The 13,933-nt window shown below is 48.9% G+C and overlaps 1 long non-coding RNA gene across 3 annotated transcripts in view; it reads right to left on the minus strand.

The window, feature by feature from the left end:
- Positions 1 to 1,083: 1,083 nt before the first annotated feature.
- The window catches only part of LOC110289282 (uncharacterized), a 33,338-nt gene continuing 20,488 nt past the window's right edge, over positions 1,084 to 13,933 (minus strand). The window contains exons 5-7 of one of the 3 annotated variants that reach the window (XR_015044849.1): positions 5,303 to 5,428; positions 3,982 to 4,105; positions 1,084 to 1,240 (exon numbers count right to left, since the gene is read on the minus strand). This is a non-coding gene — a long non-coding RNA (uncharacterized LOC110289282). Of the gene's footprint in view, positions 1,241 to 3,981; positions 4,106 to 5,302; positions 5,429 to 10,545; positions 10,658 to 12,001; positions 12,249 to 13,933 lie in introns of those variants that run through there. The other 2 variants (XR_002377329.2, XR_002377328.2) reach the window with 2 other exon arrangements.

Genomic DNA, 13,933 nt, shown 5'->3' on the forward strand with positions numbered 1-13,933 from the left:
ATCTCCTGGAACTGAACTTAGGTGAGAAAGCCTTGGAGAGCAAGCCAGTAAGCGGCACTCCTCTGTGGCTTCTGCTTCGGTTCCTGCCTCCAGGTTCCTGCCTGGGCTTCAGTTACATGAAAGTAGCTCCATTTTATCCTCAATACCATCGCGGTACCCCAGCCATTTGTCTCTGACTCTATTCCCTGGAAGATAAGTTCCCAATAACCTGAATTCAGCGATCCACACCCAAAAATGTACAGCTGTCACTATCTACTTGTTATGATATGACTAAGTGTTTTTTTTTTTTTTTCTGTTTTGCTTAAGAAGATACCCAAAGACTGTTTTGCGCTGCCTTACTTAACTTGGCATAAAATAACAGTTTTTTTCTTGCTTGCATAGATCTTGAAAGTCATCCTATGGTTTTCCCCTTTAAAAGTCTTTTCCCAAATCCCTCCTTCGCTGTAATCTCAAATTTAGCTCAGAGGTTGCTTGTCCTGCTAGGGGATAACCAATAAATCTTATAACTGCATTGAGTTTATGGTCTTTTCTCAGGGATCCCAAATTCCACACTGCTTCCCTCAATGGACTTTGACCCAGGAGACACAAGCCAAATAGACCCTTTCCTTCCCAAGTGGCTATTGGTTGTGATGTTTTAGCTCAGCAATGAAAAGCACCCCAAGACACTCCTTTTTTTCTCTCTGTGACACTTAGACTTTGGGCTAGGACTTCCTGATCACGCAGAGATGACAAATGGGCCTCAGGAGACTCACAAGCTTCTGTACAGGAAAGCTGAGTGGAAAGCAGCTTCGGGATGGGAGAGCAATCTCTTCCATCGAGACAGCTGACCTTGGGTCACTACTGAGAATATACAAGAACTCAAAAACTAAACATCAAGAAAAAAAATGGTCTAATTAAAAATGTACTATGGAATTGAACCAAGCATTCTCAAAGAAAAAAGACAAATGGCTAAGATATTTCTAAAGTTGTTCAGTCTCGTTAGCAGCATAAGTCAGGGTTCTCTTAGAGGAATAAAATTAATGGGATGAGAGAGAGGGAGAGAGAGAGAGAGAGAGAGAGGAGGGGAGGGGAGGGGAGGGGAGGGGAGGGGATAGGATTTATTAAAGCTGGGTATAGTGGCAGCTCACACTTTTGGTCCCAGCACTCAGGAAGCAGAGGCAGGAGGATTTCTGGTACTTCAGGGCCAGCCTGGTCAGTATATGGAGTTCCAAGACAGCTAGAGCAACATAACAGATCCTGTCTAAAAGAAAAGAAAAAGGAAATGTCAGCTTTATTTTTTTTTAAGATTTATTTATGTATGTGAGTGCACTGTGGCTGTACAGCTCACAACATGTGGTTGTTGGGGATTGAATTTTAGGACCTCTGCTCACTCTGGTCAACCCCGCTCACTCAGTACCTGTTCGCTCCGGCCCAAAGATTTATTTTTATTATTATACATAAGTACATTGTAGCTGACTTCAGACGCACCAGAAGGGGGCATCAGATCTCATTACGGGTGGCTGTGAGCCACCTTGTGGTTGCTGGGAATTGAACTCAGGACCTTCGGAGAAGCAGTCAGTGCTCTTACCCTCTGAGCCATCTCGCCAGCCCAACATGTCAGCTTTAAAATGACAGCAGCAGTTACATCACACTTGAGGTGCTGGTACTCGGTCCTTTAGCTAGGAGTCTCAGGTAACCAACCCCACAACAGCTGCCTCTCCTGTCTCTCACCGGAGGATCTTAGTTAATTCACAAGGCCTCAGTCACCCAACTCAGTGCTGAAAGGTTCTGAGAGAGCCACTGGTCTCTGGTCAACGATAAAAGCTTGGAAATCTCAGTTCTTAGAAACGATTCTCCGCAATCAGGGACCCTGCGTGGGTTTGACCTAGGCCACCTGCATATCTGCTGTGGTTATGTAGCTTGGTCTCCTTGTGGGACTCAGAGCGGGAGCAGAGGCTATCTCTGAGTCTTTCTCCTGCTTTTGGAACTCTTTTCCTCCTACCTGGTTGTCTCATCCAGCCTTAATAAGGGGAGGTGCCTAGTCTTATTGTATCTTGATATGTCACACTACGTTGATATTCCTGGGAGGCCTGCAATGAGTGTAGTATGCAAATACCTCTATAGCAGGATACCAAGTCTTTGGGATATATAGCTAAGAAGTGATATAGCTGGGCCGTACGGCAATGAATTTAACTTGGAGTGCTTGTAGAGGCCAGGAAGCCACAAAGGGGTCATTAGAGGAAGAGGAAGAAAAAGAGACAGTAAGGGAGAGAATAGAACACATGTGATACCAAGGGGATGGAGATGAATATGGGACTGGTAGTGAAAAGGTTTTCATGGAAATAGAGATGGGATGGTAAGGAAGGGGTAGGGGTTAGCCAAAACCACACTTGTATGTACCATATGGAAAGAAACCTACTGCATTGTCATCTTAAAAGTTAAATGGGAGATGCCCTGCATGGTGGATAGGGCTCCCTGGGAAGCTATCAGTTATTAGACAAAAATTCCCATTCCTGGAACGGGATACCTCTGTAAAAGCTGTTAGTCAGAGAGGCCCCAGAGGTTACAGAAACCACACAGGCAGTTGCCTTTGCTCTTGGTCGTTCAGCAGAACTATATGGCAAGGCCCTATCACTGAAGACCCCACACTTCAGTTGGGGGCATGGAGAAATGAGGCTGGAACAGATCTGGAATATTCTTTCCCGTGGGTATTTTTCATAGTGTTGGAAGGTGCTATGCAGGCTGATGAGAGAGAAAACACAACGGTTTTAGCCAGATGTGAACTCTGTGCTACAAAAATGACCTTCCAGGCAGGTGTGCTACTGGGCAGTACTGTTTCGACTGCTGGGTAGGGAGGAGGAGGGCAGGAGGGAAACAACTGTTTTCTTATTAGATTTTAGGTCTTTACCCTAGGAGGGAACTCATACCTAGTACCATAAATGTGGCAGAGAGCTCATGGGTTGGGTGACAATAGGCCCTGGGGCAGCCAACTGCTTTTGCTAAATGCACAAGCTGCTTTCTAAATAGGTTTTATATCACTGTCAGTCTTGGTCAGAGAAGGGTCTTTTTTTCTTTCATTACCGGTTAAAGTGGTGGTGGTGCAAGCTAACAGAGAACGTAGATCGGTACTGCGACCCTGACTTGGTTGGGGTCACGCGCCTTTCCCCACTGCGACCCTGACTTGGTTGGGGTCACGCGCCTTTCCCCACTGCGACCCTGACTTGGTTGGGGTCACGCGCCTTTCCCCACTGCGACCCTGACTTGGTTGGGGTCACGCGCCTTTCCCCACTGCGACCCTGACTTGGTTGGGGTCACGCGCCTTTCCCCACTGCGACCCTGGCTTGGTTGGGGTCACGCGCCTTTCCCCACTGCGACCCTGGCTTGGTTGGGGTCACGCGCCTTTCCCCACTGCGACCCTGACTTGGTTGGGGTCACGCGCCTTTCCCCACTGCGACCCTGACTTGGTTGGGGTCACGCACCTTTCCCCCCTGCGACCCTGACTTGGTTGGGGTCACGCGCCTTTCCCCCCTGCGACCCTGACTTGGTTGGGGTCACGCGCCTTTCCCCCCTGCGACCCTGACTTGGTTGGGGTCACGCGCCTTTCCCCCCTGCGACCCTGACTTGGTTGGGGTCACGCGCCTTTCCCCCCTGCGACCCTGACTTGGTTGGGGTCACGCGCCTTTCCCCCCTGCGACCCTGACTTGGTTGGGGTCACGCACCTTTCCCCCCTGCGACCCTGACTTGGTTGGGGTCACGCGCCTTTCCCCACTGCGACCCTGACTTGGTTGGGGTCACGCGCCTTTCCCCCCTGCGACCCTGACTTGGTTGGGGTCACGCGCCTTTCCCCCCTGCGACCCTGACTTGGTTGGGGTCACGCACCTTTCCCCCTTGAACTTGGAAGCAGAGTATCTTTACCATCACGTCACGTACTATGCACAGGCTGTTTTCTGTTTTGTTTCAGACAGGGTCTCACTATGTAGCCTTGGCTGGCCTAGTACTCACCATGTAGACCAGATGGCCCTCGAAATAATACATATTCTCCTGCCTCTGCTGGCATTAAAGGTGTGTCCCGCTAGGCATGGTCCATGTTGCTCATCTTTGTCAACTTCACACAAACTAGAGACACCTGAAAAGAAACATCAGAAGTTGCCCCCATCAGACTAGCCCACGGGCATGCCTGGTGGGACATTTTCTTGGTGACTGGTGTAGGAGGGCTCAGCCCAATTTAGGAATGTGGTCCTGGCTTGCGTAAAAGAGGTGAGAAAGCTATAGGGATTGTGTTGGTTTGAATCAGAACGGCCCCCATTAAGGCTCATATATTCGAATAACTTAGTCTTCGGGGAGTAGTAATACTTGAGAAGGGCACGAAGTGTGGCCTTGTTGGAGGAAGTGTGTCACAGAGGTGGGGTGGGGGTGTGGGGGAGCCAGACCTAGTGGTTATCTGTTGTAACTGACTGCCTGCAGATCCAGCTGTAGAACTCTCAGCTACTTCTCTAGCGTTATCTCTGCCTCTAGCATGCCAGCATGGGAGCGTGTCAGCGTGCCAGCGTGCCAGCGTGCCTGCATGCCGCCCTGCTCCCTGTCATGATGATTATGGACTAAACCTCTGAAACTGGAAGCCAGCACCAGAGAAATGCTTTCTTTTGTAAGAGTTGCCGTGATAATGGTGTCTCTCCACAGCAATGGAACACTAAGGAGCAACCTGGAGGCAGCTCTCCTCCACAGCGTCTCCCTGCAGGTCCTGCTCTGACTTCCCTTGGTGAGGAACCTGGGTGCAGTTAGATGAGATACCACCCCCCCCCCCCCGCCGCCCCTATTTTTCTTCACATTGCTTCTGGTTTTAGTGTTTACCAGGGCAACAGAAAATAAACTAGTGCCCACATTCCTCTTCAGACATCTGGTCCCTCAGCTTCCTCCCAGCCCCGAGCCACGCGGATGGTCACTCGGCTTCCTCCCAGCCCCGAGCCACGCCGATTCTCATCTTTGAACAGTGGTGCGAGCTTCCCCACCCCAGTTACAATCAGATTCATAGTTTCCATTCAAGCATATTCCCAATGCACGGGCCATGAAGACCAGGAAGGCCCATCTGGCCTGAGCTAGTTTTAGGTATATGAGCAATGAGGTAGAGCTGTATCTTCAGGAAACCTTACTCCTATACCGGATCGGATATGCATTTGATTAAGATCAGGTGCATCATGGGGAGAGACATACAGCCAAATTTGAGAACTACCATAACTGCACCAGCTTAGTCACCAGCTGCTCCTTCTCTTGAACCCCATAAAAGCAACTTCCAACAACAATTGTGGCCCTTGAGTATCCTCACTCGTGCGGTCGTTGTCGAGTTTGCCAGGGAACTCCTCTGTATCTTCATGATCACTGCTTCAAATAAGTCTTCTTGCTTCTGTGCAGATCTGTGGGTTTGCAGTTCTTTGGGTAAGACGCCAAGACCCTGGAAACACCCGATAACACTGAGGATAAGTGACTGTCGAGTGCTGCGGCCTAAATGGGGGCATCCATATCACCTGCATCCTAGGCTGGGGGAGGGGGGGGACACGACACTGTGAAGGGAAGGTGGAGATGACGTCAGAGCTGGAGGATGGGGAGGCTGCCGCAAAACAGTGTCTCCTGGACAAGACATGGCTGCACACACCTGTGAAGTCACCGAAGCTGTTATTGTTTGTCCAAGACAGGGCTCATCAACACTTCATCCCTGACAAGAGAGGGACTCACGAGGCCCCGCCCACTCCCAAGGAGTGTTAGGCAGGGGAGAGGTGTGTCTCCTCCGTGCTGCAGCCTCTGATAAGCATGTCATCTCTGCTCCAGTAAACAATCCCTCCCCCCATGCTCATGCAAGAAACCAGAATTAAACTCAATGGGTCATGGGGGTGGGGGTGGGGGGGAACACCACACTCTGCCTCTTGTCCCTGTGAGTTTAGAGCTTTCGAGCTTATGACCTTCCTAGCAAGAATCAATAAAGTAGGGGATGCCCGGGCAGGGCAGACTCTGGAAGGACAGGATGGGAGGGAAGGTTGCAGTCTCTGTTCTCCTTTCTGGCTCAGTGTTGGGTCATGGTTCATCTCCTTTCTCTCTGGCATTGAAAGCAGCTCCCATCCTGACATCTTCTAATATAACCCCAGACAGAACAGAATGAGCAAACAGGCAGGCCTGAGGAGCATGGGGTAAGAGGGAGGGTGACTGCACGGTGGAGGCTAGGAGAGAGCATGCTGCTGCTTCTAGAGCAATGGTCCCCGACCTGTGAGCTGCAACCCCCTCGGGAGTGGTGGGGAAACCCCCTTTTCACAGATATCCTGTATATCAGATATGTACATTATGATTCATAATAGTTGCAATGAAAATAATTTAATATTTGGGGGTTACCACAGCATGAACTGTGTCAAAGGGTCACAGCATTAGGAAGGTTGAAGGCCGTTGCTGTAGAGGTCTGGCTGAGGCTCCTGCGTCGTTGGGGACTGCGTGACAGACCACAGCAGACCTGGCTGCCCAGGGCGTGGTAATGCAGGAGGGCTGGGGGTGGGGGTGGGGGTCAGTAGACCCGGATCTGCCTCCTACCAGTCTGCAGACAGAAGCCAATTCTTAGTGAGGAGGACAGAACAAGAACTGAGGCCACAGGCCCAGGACTCCTTGGGGACATCCAAGGCTCCCAGTGCTGGCTGTTAAGAGGAGCTGGGTGCCAACCCATGGCATTTTGGATTTCCATGTAGTTGGGTCTACAATTGACATGAAAACCCAGTTCTTATCCGAGCCCCCTCCCTGCCTACTCGAGCCCATCTTTTATTCTCTTATATTTTGTGCGGAGGAACTCTCTCTGAGTGCCTGCATGTATGCATACAAACCACACTCATGCCTGGTGCCCTCAGAGGCCAGAAGGCCAATTGGAACTGGAGTTACAGATGGTTGTTAGCCATCCTGTGGGTGGCGGGATTGAACCTGGGTCTGGAAGAGCAGCTAGGTCCTTAATCATGGATCCCTCTCTCCAACCAACTGTTGTTGTTTTGAAATTGCTTTGTGGAGAGCCCTTTGGGGTGCTGGCATTGGCCAAGGACAAGGAAATGGTCTGGCAGGAATCTGACTAGGCTATAATAGAGAAGTAGGCTTCGGGCAAGATTTGGGGCTTGGACATCGAAGTGGGCTCAAGTATTTTGGTCATTCTGACAAGCCCTTTTAAACAACTGTTACGGGAGTAATCACTGGACTTCACTTACTGCCTTGCTAGTTCCTTATTGTACTGCTCGCCCTTAATACTTGCAGGTAATTTAAATGGTATAAAAAAGCGGATAGGGAAAATTAAATTTGCCTTCAGTCTTGGAATTGTCCACTTTTTTCTTTCCAATCCTCACTCCTGAGCTGGAGAACCTGTTGACGGACTGAGCGGGCTTAGTCATTGCTTCTTGTTAGGTTGCTCTGGCTGGCCTGGAACTCACAGAGAGCCCCTCTCTCTGCCTCCCAAATAGAGACTACAGCCGTGTGCCACCATGGCCCGATATCGTGGGGTTTTGTTGTCGTTGTTGTGGTGGTGGTGGTGGTGGTGGTTTTCCAGGCTGCCTCCTTATGTAGTCGAGGCTGGCCAGGACCTTGCTACAGTTCTCTGGTCATATCCTCTAAATGCTGAGATTACAGATGTGTGCAGCCATGCCTGGTTTTGAATTCTTTATGAATTGCTGGTCATAATTGTCATTGATTCCATTTTAAGGGATATTCTCAATAGGTAGCTAAATAATCGTACTAGTTGCAAAAACATATTTCCAGTGAAGAGGTGTTATTCCATTTTAGAAGAGTGGGGAGCGATAAAATTTTAGTCGTGAGCGCCACCTAGTGGACACCATGTGCACCAGGTCACTGCAGCACTGCACTCTGTTTACCAGTGTACCTCAGCTTTTGCACGGATTTCCAGCAAGACTTGTGTTTACCGCTGTGAACAGACACCATGACAAAGGCAACTCTCATAAGGACAAAATTTAATTAGGACTGGCTTACAGCCCATTATCATCAAGGCGGAGCATAACAGCGCCCAGACAGGCATGGTGCAGAAGGAACTGAGTTCTCCATCTTCACCTGAAGGCCGCTAGCCGAATACTGGCTCCCAGGCAACTAGGGGGAAGGTCACAAAGCCTTCCACAGTGACACACTTCCTCCAACAAGGCCACACTTCCTAATAGTGCCACTCCCTGGGCCAAGCATATTTAAACCCGCAGAGCTTCTAACACTTCTAATCCTGTCTACCCATCCAGGTAGCTGCAGCAGTGTGGTGAGGTATGCCAGCCATTAAATCCTGTCCAACAGCAGGCCAAATTCTTCAGAAACCAATGGAAGCAATGAGGGTTAGCAGCTGATAAAGTGAAGATAAAGTGACTGATAACGTGAAGAATTTAAACCCCACAATCCCTCGTCTTTTAAATCCTTGCATCCCGCTCAGAAGTGTTGAATGCGCGTTTAGAGAGTTATTGCAAAAGCGTGCGTCAACTTTAAGTTAGGATTTTCCCAGCCTCAAAGCGTCCCATCTCTTCCCCCACGGAAAGGGGCTTTGCTGTCCCTCTAAGTGCTCTGAATAGTCTCCCGAGGGACATCTGGGTGTTTTCTGCGTTGACCTGGTGAGAAGGGCTACTGGAGACACGCATGCGTGCTGTGCATAAATCCTCACGACTCTAGTTATGGGTCCTACCATTATTGTGCATTAATTTTTTTGGTTTATTTATCCTTATATTCACACTCTAATGAATTTTTAAACTGGAAATACTTTTTCTCACATATCTTGATCATGGTTTTCCTTCCCCCAGCTCCTCCCCCCTCCCTTCCGGTTCGAATCCACTCCCTTTCTGTCTCTCATTAGAAAACAAACGGAGTTCTAAGGGATAATAATAAAATAAGGTAAAAACAAAACCACATTAATTGAACAAAACAAACAGAAGGAAGGACCCAAGAGGAGGCACAAGAACGGAGACTCGCTTGCTTGCACGCTCGGGTATGGCACAAAGCACTAAACCGGAAGCCATAATATACGAGCTCGGCCCTGGCACAAAACCGGGCAGGCTCTGTGCGTGCCTGCCGCTTGTGTCTCTGTGAGTTCACGTGAGCTTTGGCCCTGTTGATTTAGAGGGCTTCGTCTTCCTGGTGTCCTCCAGCCTTCTGTCTCTAACACTCTTTATGCCTCCCCTTCCACAAGGATCCCTGAGCCGTGCAGGGAGGGATTTGATGGAGGCAGCACACTGAGGTCCGAGTGTCCCAAGGTCCCTTGCTCTCTGCAGTGTCTGGTTGTGGGTCTCCGTTTGCATCTGCTGCTGGAGGTGACTCTTCTGATGATGATGGACAAGGCTTCCCTGGCTGGAAGTGGCATGTTTAATTTTTTAAAGAGGCCACCAAAACTTTCCACATCGCTACGGTTTTATACTCTTCCACCAGCATCGCGATGTTGCCCCTCAGCTTGCTAGAACTTTCTACGGCCACTGTTTCTTCCTTCAGCTATGCTCATGGATGGAGAAGATGACAAGGGCAGCAGGGCAAAGGGCAGATGTGCTGAGCAGAGACAGATGTGAGAACAGAGCCACTGGCTTGGGTGATGTTGGCAAAGGAAAGTGAGTCGCTTGAAACCTGGGACTCTGAGCCAGGACATCAGGGCAGCAGCAATTGGGAGCACAGAACACTCAGATCCAAACAGCTTCAGTTAGTGACAAAAGGTGGAGATGCTACTGAGGGAGTCTATATACTCCCAAGTTGCCAGCTCCAAGACCAGCTGTACTCGGGCAACATGTGCTGTGAGGCTGTGCTGGCACAGAGCCCCACAGTGCTCACAAAAACCCATGCTTCCTGCAGATGGAGACCAGGGAAGAAAGCTCCGGCTATTGGGTATTTTTATTTCTTGTCACACTTGCAGATCTGCATGGGTTGAACAGCCAAATAATTTCAGATAGAAGCCCCCGTGTGAAGGGTGCCCTGACTGACCCCCCTGTTCTGGGCTGTGTCCCAGTGACATTGCTGCCCACAAATATATTTGCTACCTGAAGGCAGGGGGCAGACAAGGGCAGGTTGATTGGAGGAGGTGGCCTCAGGAGCCCCTGGCTGGTTTACAGGTAGGTAGCTGGCGATGACCCAGGTTGAGTGACCAGTGACTGTAGAGTCAGAGACTGCTTGTCACCTTTAAGTTGGTCTGCTGGCGACATGCATCAATCCTCATGGTTTACCTCTCCTGCTCCTGAGGGGGAGAGCATGGGGGTGGGGAAGAAGCAGCCATGCCTTCTCCTCATCCATCTGCACCAGAGGCTCTCAGAAGACCAAGTTCTCTCAGAGATCTCTCCTCCACCCCCTCACACCTGCCATGTCTCCGGCTCTACCAACTTCTTGCCAAAATACCCTGCTGTCTTCCTTCTGTTCTGTGAGGACACAGATCTCAGGATGGTCGGACTGCAGGGTTTTTTTGTTGTTGTTGTTGTTGTTTTTTCAGCAATCTGGGTCATGTTGTCCCTCTCCAGGGGAGGCTTTTCTGGTGGCTTCCCAGCAGGCCTTGCTTGGCATCGTTTCTCCTTCTGGGCTTCTCTCTGTATGTCCCCGGGGCTCATTCTCATTGTCTTAGCTCTTAGTGGGGTTTTGTTTAGATCTGTTTTTAGCATGAAGGAATCTGGAGGAAGGGAGAAGCGCTATAGCCCAGGCTCTCATGAAGTATCACCTAAAATCAAGGTATAAAACATTGTTTTCTGTACCTGAAAGAACACATAAATCGTGCAAACGATGCAAGGGACAGCTGCGCTAGGCTGGGCACTATGACAGCGCTGTGACAGCGCCCAGCCCAGCCCAGCCCAGCTGTATGCACCTCCTCATACAGACCCCATGGCTATTTCTTCCAGTCTTTTTCTGCCCCTGCCATCCCCAGCAATCCTATCTGGCACATTCCCATTCTCCAAACCTTCCCTTCTTCATATGTTACCTATAGTTTTTTGTTTGTTTTGTTTGTTTGTTTGTTTTGTCTTGGTGCAGGCAATTCTGTGCATCTTTTAAGGGATGTGGCCCTCCAGCCCTTATCAGGGACTTTGCCACATCGAAACATGAGCCCTGGTTTGCACATCTTTGCTGCTACAAAGGCGTTGGTCTCTCACACTGTTCCTACCATAGTTCGTCTCTCCTGCTAACGCACACTTTGCCGTTTCTTTTCCCCATGAATGCACAGTTTGCCGTTTATGTCTCCCGTTAACGTACAGTTGGGTTCCATTCAGCTTGGCTGCACTGAGGACGACTCCCCCTTCCCCTCGGGTTCCCATGTCAAGTTGTCTGGCTATGAAATTGCAGCCTCCACTTCACTGGTAAAGGCCAAAGTGAGCCCACCAGTTTATGTCCTCCATCCCATCCCTGAAGTGATTGTGAGTTATCCACGTCCAAGCAAGTGCTTTAGAATGGTTACCCACGGGGGATGTAAGCCATGCGTAAGGAATCCCCTTTCCTCTCCCTTCAGAGCCGTGGAAGCAGTTTTCACTGGCTTGGTGCTGTCTGCACATCTTCATGACCTGTTCAAATGTGAGTCCCGGGAGGGAGGGGCTCTCCTGGAGAAGCTCCCACTGAAAGGACCCTGAGGTGCTCCAGACCGTGAGGGTTTGGAAGGTTCTTGCTACGGGGAGCACCTCCGCAACACTCATGATCTCAAGCGACAGGAGCTTGGTCTCTGGAACTCGACTATGTGAGAGGGACTTCCTGACTCTGAAGACTGGGGCCCTGCACGGAGAGCAGAAGGAACCTTTAAGCCCAGGGCGCAGCTGCTGCTCAGCCTGGTGTCAAAAGGTAAAGACACAAACAGGAAACCACAGGCCAACGCATCTTACTAATACAGATTCAAAACTCTTCAACAAAGAGATAGCAGAGGGATCTTGCAGCAGCGCAAGATTAAGATCCTCTTAACACTTGAGGTTCACCCTAAGGCATCAAGATGTGAAGAGCTAGACTCAGGGACAGGCTACCTCAAAAACAAGACTGATGCAGAAAATTAATAAGGCACATCTAAGTGAGATAAATGTTTAAAAAACACATGGCCATCCCAATAGACACAGACAAAGTATGGGGTACATAAATCTAGTGCCTCTTCATAAGGAAAGCAGTTGTTGAGGGAGGACCAAGAAGAGAACACACCTCCTGCCGATAGAGGACACCTGTGAAAGCCCACAGATGAACAGTAAGATGGGGATACCACCTTCGATAGATATTTCTAGTCAACAGTGAGTTGGACGTTCTAGGAAGAAAGTTGGCAAGAAGAAGAAACAAAAGGATTCCAACTGAAAAAGAAGAAATAAAACTACAGTTATTGACAGGACACTTCATCTTATGCCTAGAAAATTATGAAAATGTCACTAAAAAACGATGGCTTGTCAAGACTGTAGAATGTAAATTCAATATATAAAAATAACCATTCTTCTATACTATCAACAAAAGCAATTTAAGAAAATGGTTCTATTTTTTTAAAATAGCAATCACAGAAAACAAAATATGTAGGAATACATTTTTTAAAAGAAGTATAAAATGTATATTCTGCAAAAATACAAAGCAGCATTCAAATAAAGAAATTTCAAGTAAGTGAAAAGACAGCCTTTGTTCATGGGTCAAAAGACCGAGCAGGGCTGACTTCCCCCCAGTGCTGCCGTGAACAGGGCTGCTCCTCCCCCCACCCCCACCAGTGCTGTCATGAACAGGGCTGACTTCCCCACACTGCGGTAATGGTTAGGTTGTTTGTTGTTGCCGTTTTGCATTTTCTTTGTCTGCATTTCCTAAGATTACATTTCTTTCCATATTTCTTCACATTCTAAGTTTTCCTCCCCCACCTCCCCCCAGATTCTCCCTACTGTTCCACCTCCCTACTCCACACCCTTTCTGTCTCTTTAAAAAACAAAGAGCCCAAGAAACAAACAAAAAACCAAAAATTAAAACAAGCAAAACACCAATAAAACAAACAGAAAAACAAAAACAACAAAAACCACCTCCAAAGCCCAAACAGAGCAAAATGAGTTAAAAGAAAAAGCTTCTCCGAAAACACCGTTGAGTTGGTTTTGTGTTGGCCAACTCCGCTTGGCATGGGGCCCACCTGGGTGCACTCAGTACACTCAGTGATGCTCCACTGGAGAAAACTCATTTTTCCTTTGCAAGTAGGTATCAATTGCAGGTAGTTTCTTGGTTAGTGGTGGGAACCTGTGTCCACTTCTGCCTCTCAGTACTGGCACCCTGTCTGGCTTGGACCTGTGTAGGCTCAGGTTGTACTGCCACAGTCTCTGAGTTCATAGATATGCAGTCCTGCTGTGTCTGAAAAACACTGTTTCTTGGTGTCCTCCGTCCTTTCTGGCTCTTATCTTTCTATCTTCTCTTCCACAAGGAACCCCGAGCCTTAAAGGAAGGGGTTTGATGAAGACATCCTATTTAGGCTTGGGCACCTCAGTCTCTCACTCCCTACACGTTGTCCAGTTTTGGGTCTCCACGTTAGGTTCTATCTACTGCAAGAAGCAGCTTCTGTGAAGATGGCTGAGTGAGGAGAGTGATCGATCTGTGGTTGTAACAGTATGATGTTAGGAGTCGTTTTGACTGCTATGTTCCTTTACCAGAACAGTGGTATTTGGTTTTCCAAATACCAGAACCACGATCTATCCATCTCAGGTTCTTGGCCACTCTACTAGTGTCAAACATGGGCTCCCTCTCCTTGAGTAGGCTTTAAATCCAATCAGAGTGGCTGGTTAGTCTCACAATTAGTGGTTGGATAGTTTCCTGTTGCACTAAGACTATCTTTTAGGTAGGTCACTGTGTAGGTCTAGAGTTTGTAGTTGGGTTGGTGGACATCATTCTCCTCTGACAATGTGCAAAGTACCTGCCAGTGCCGCGAACACTAGTCAGTAGAAAGTGAAGCCTCTACTTGGGGACCAGCTTGACCTTTTTTGTGTTTGATGAGATATGTGTTGTCTTCAGCAATACATCTCGC

This window comes from Mus caroli, unplaced genomic scaffold (assembly GCF_978045245.1).
Source record: "Mus caroli unplaced genomic scaffold, Mus_caroli_1 scaffold_2, whole genome shotgun sequence".
NCBI lineage: Eukaryota > Metazoa > Chordata > Mammalia > Rodentia > Muridae > Mus > Mus caroli.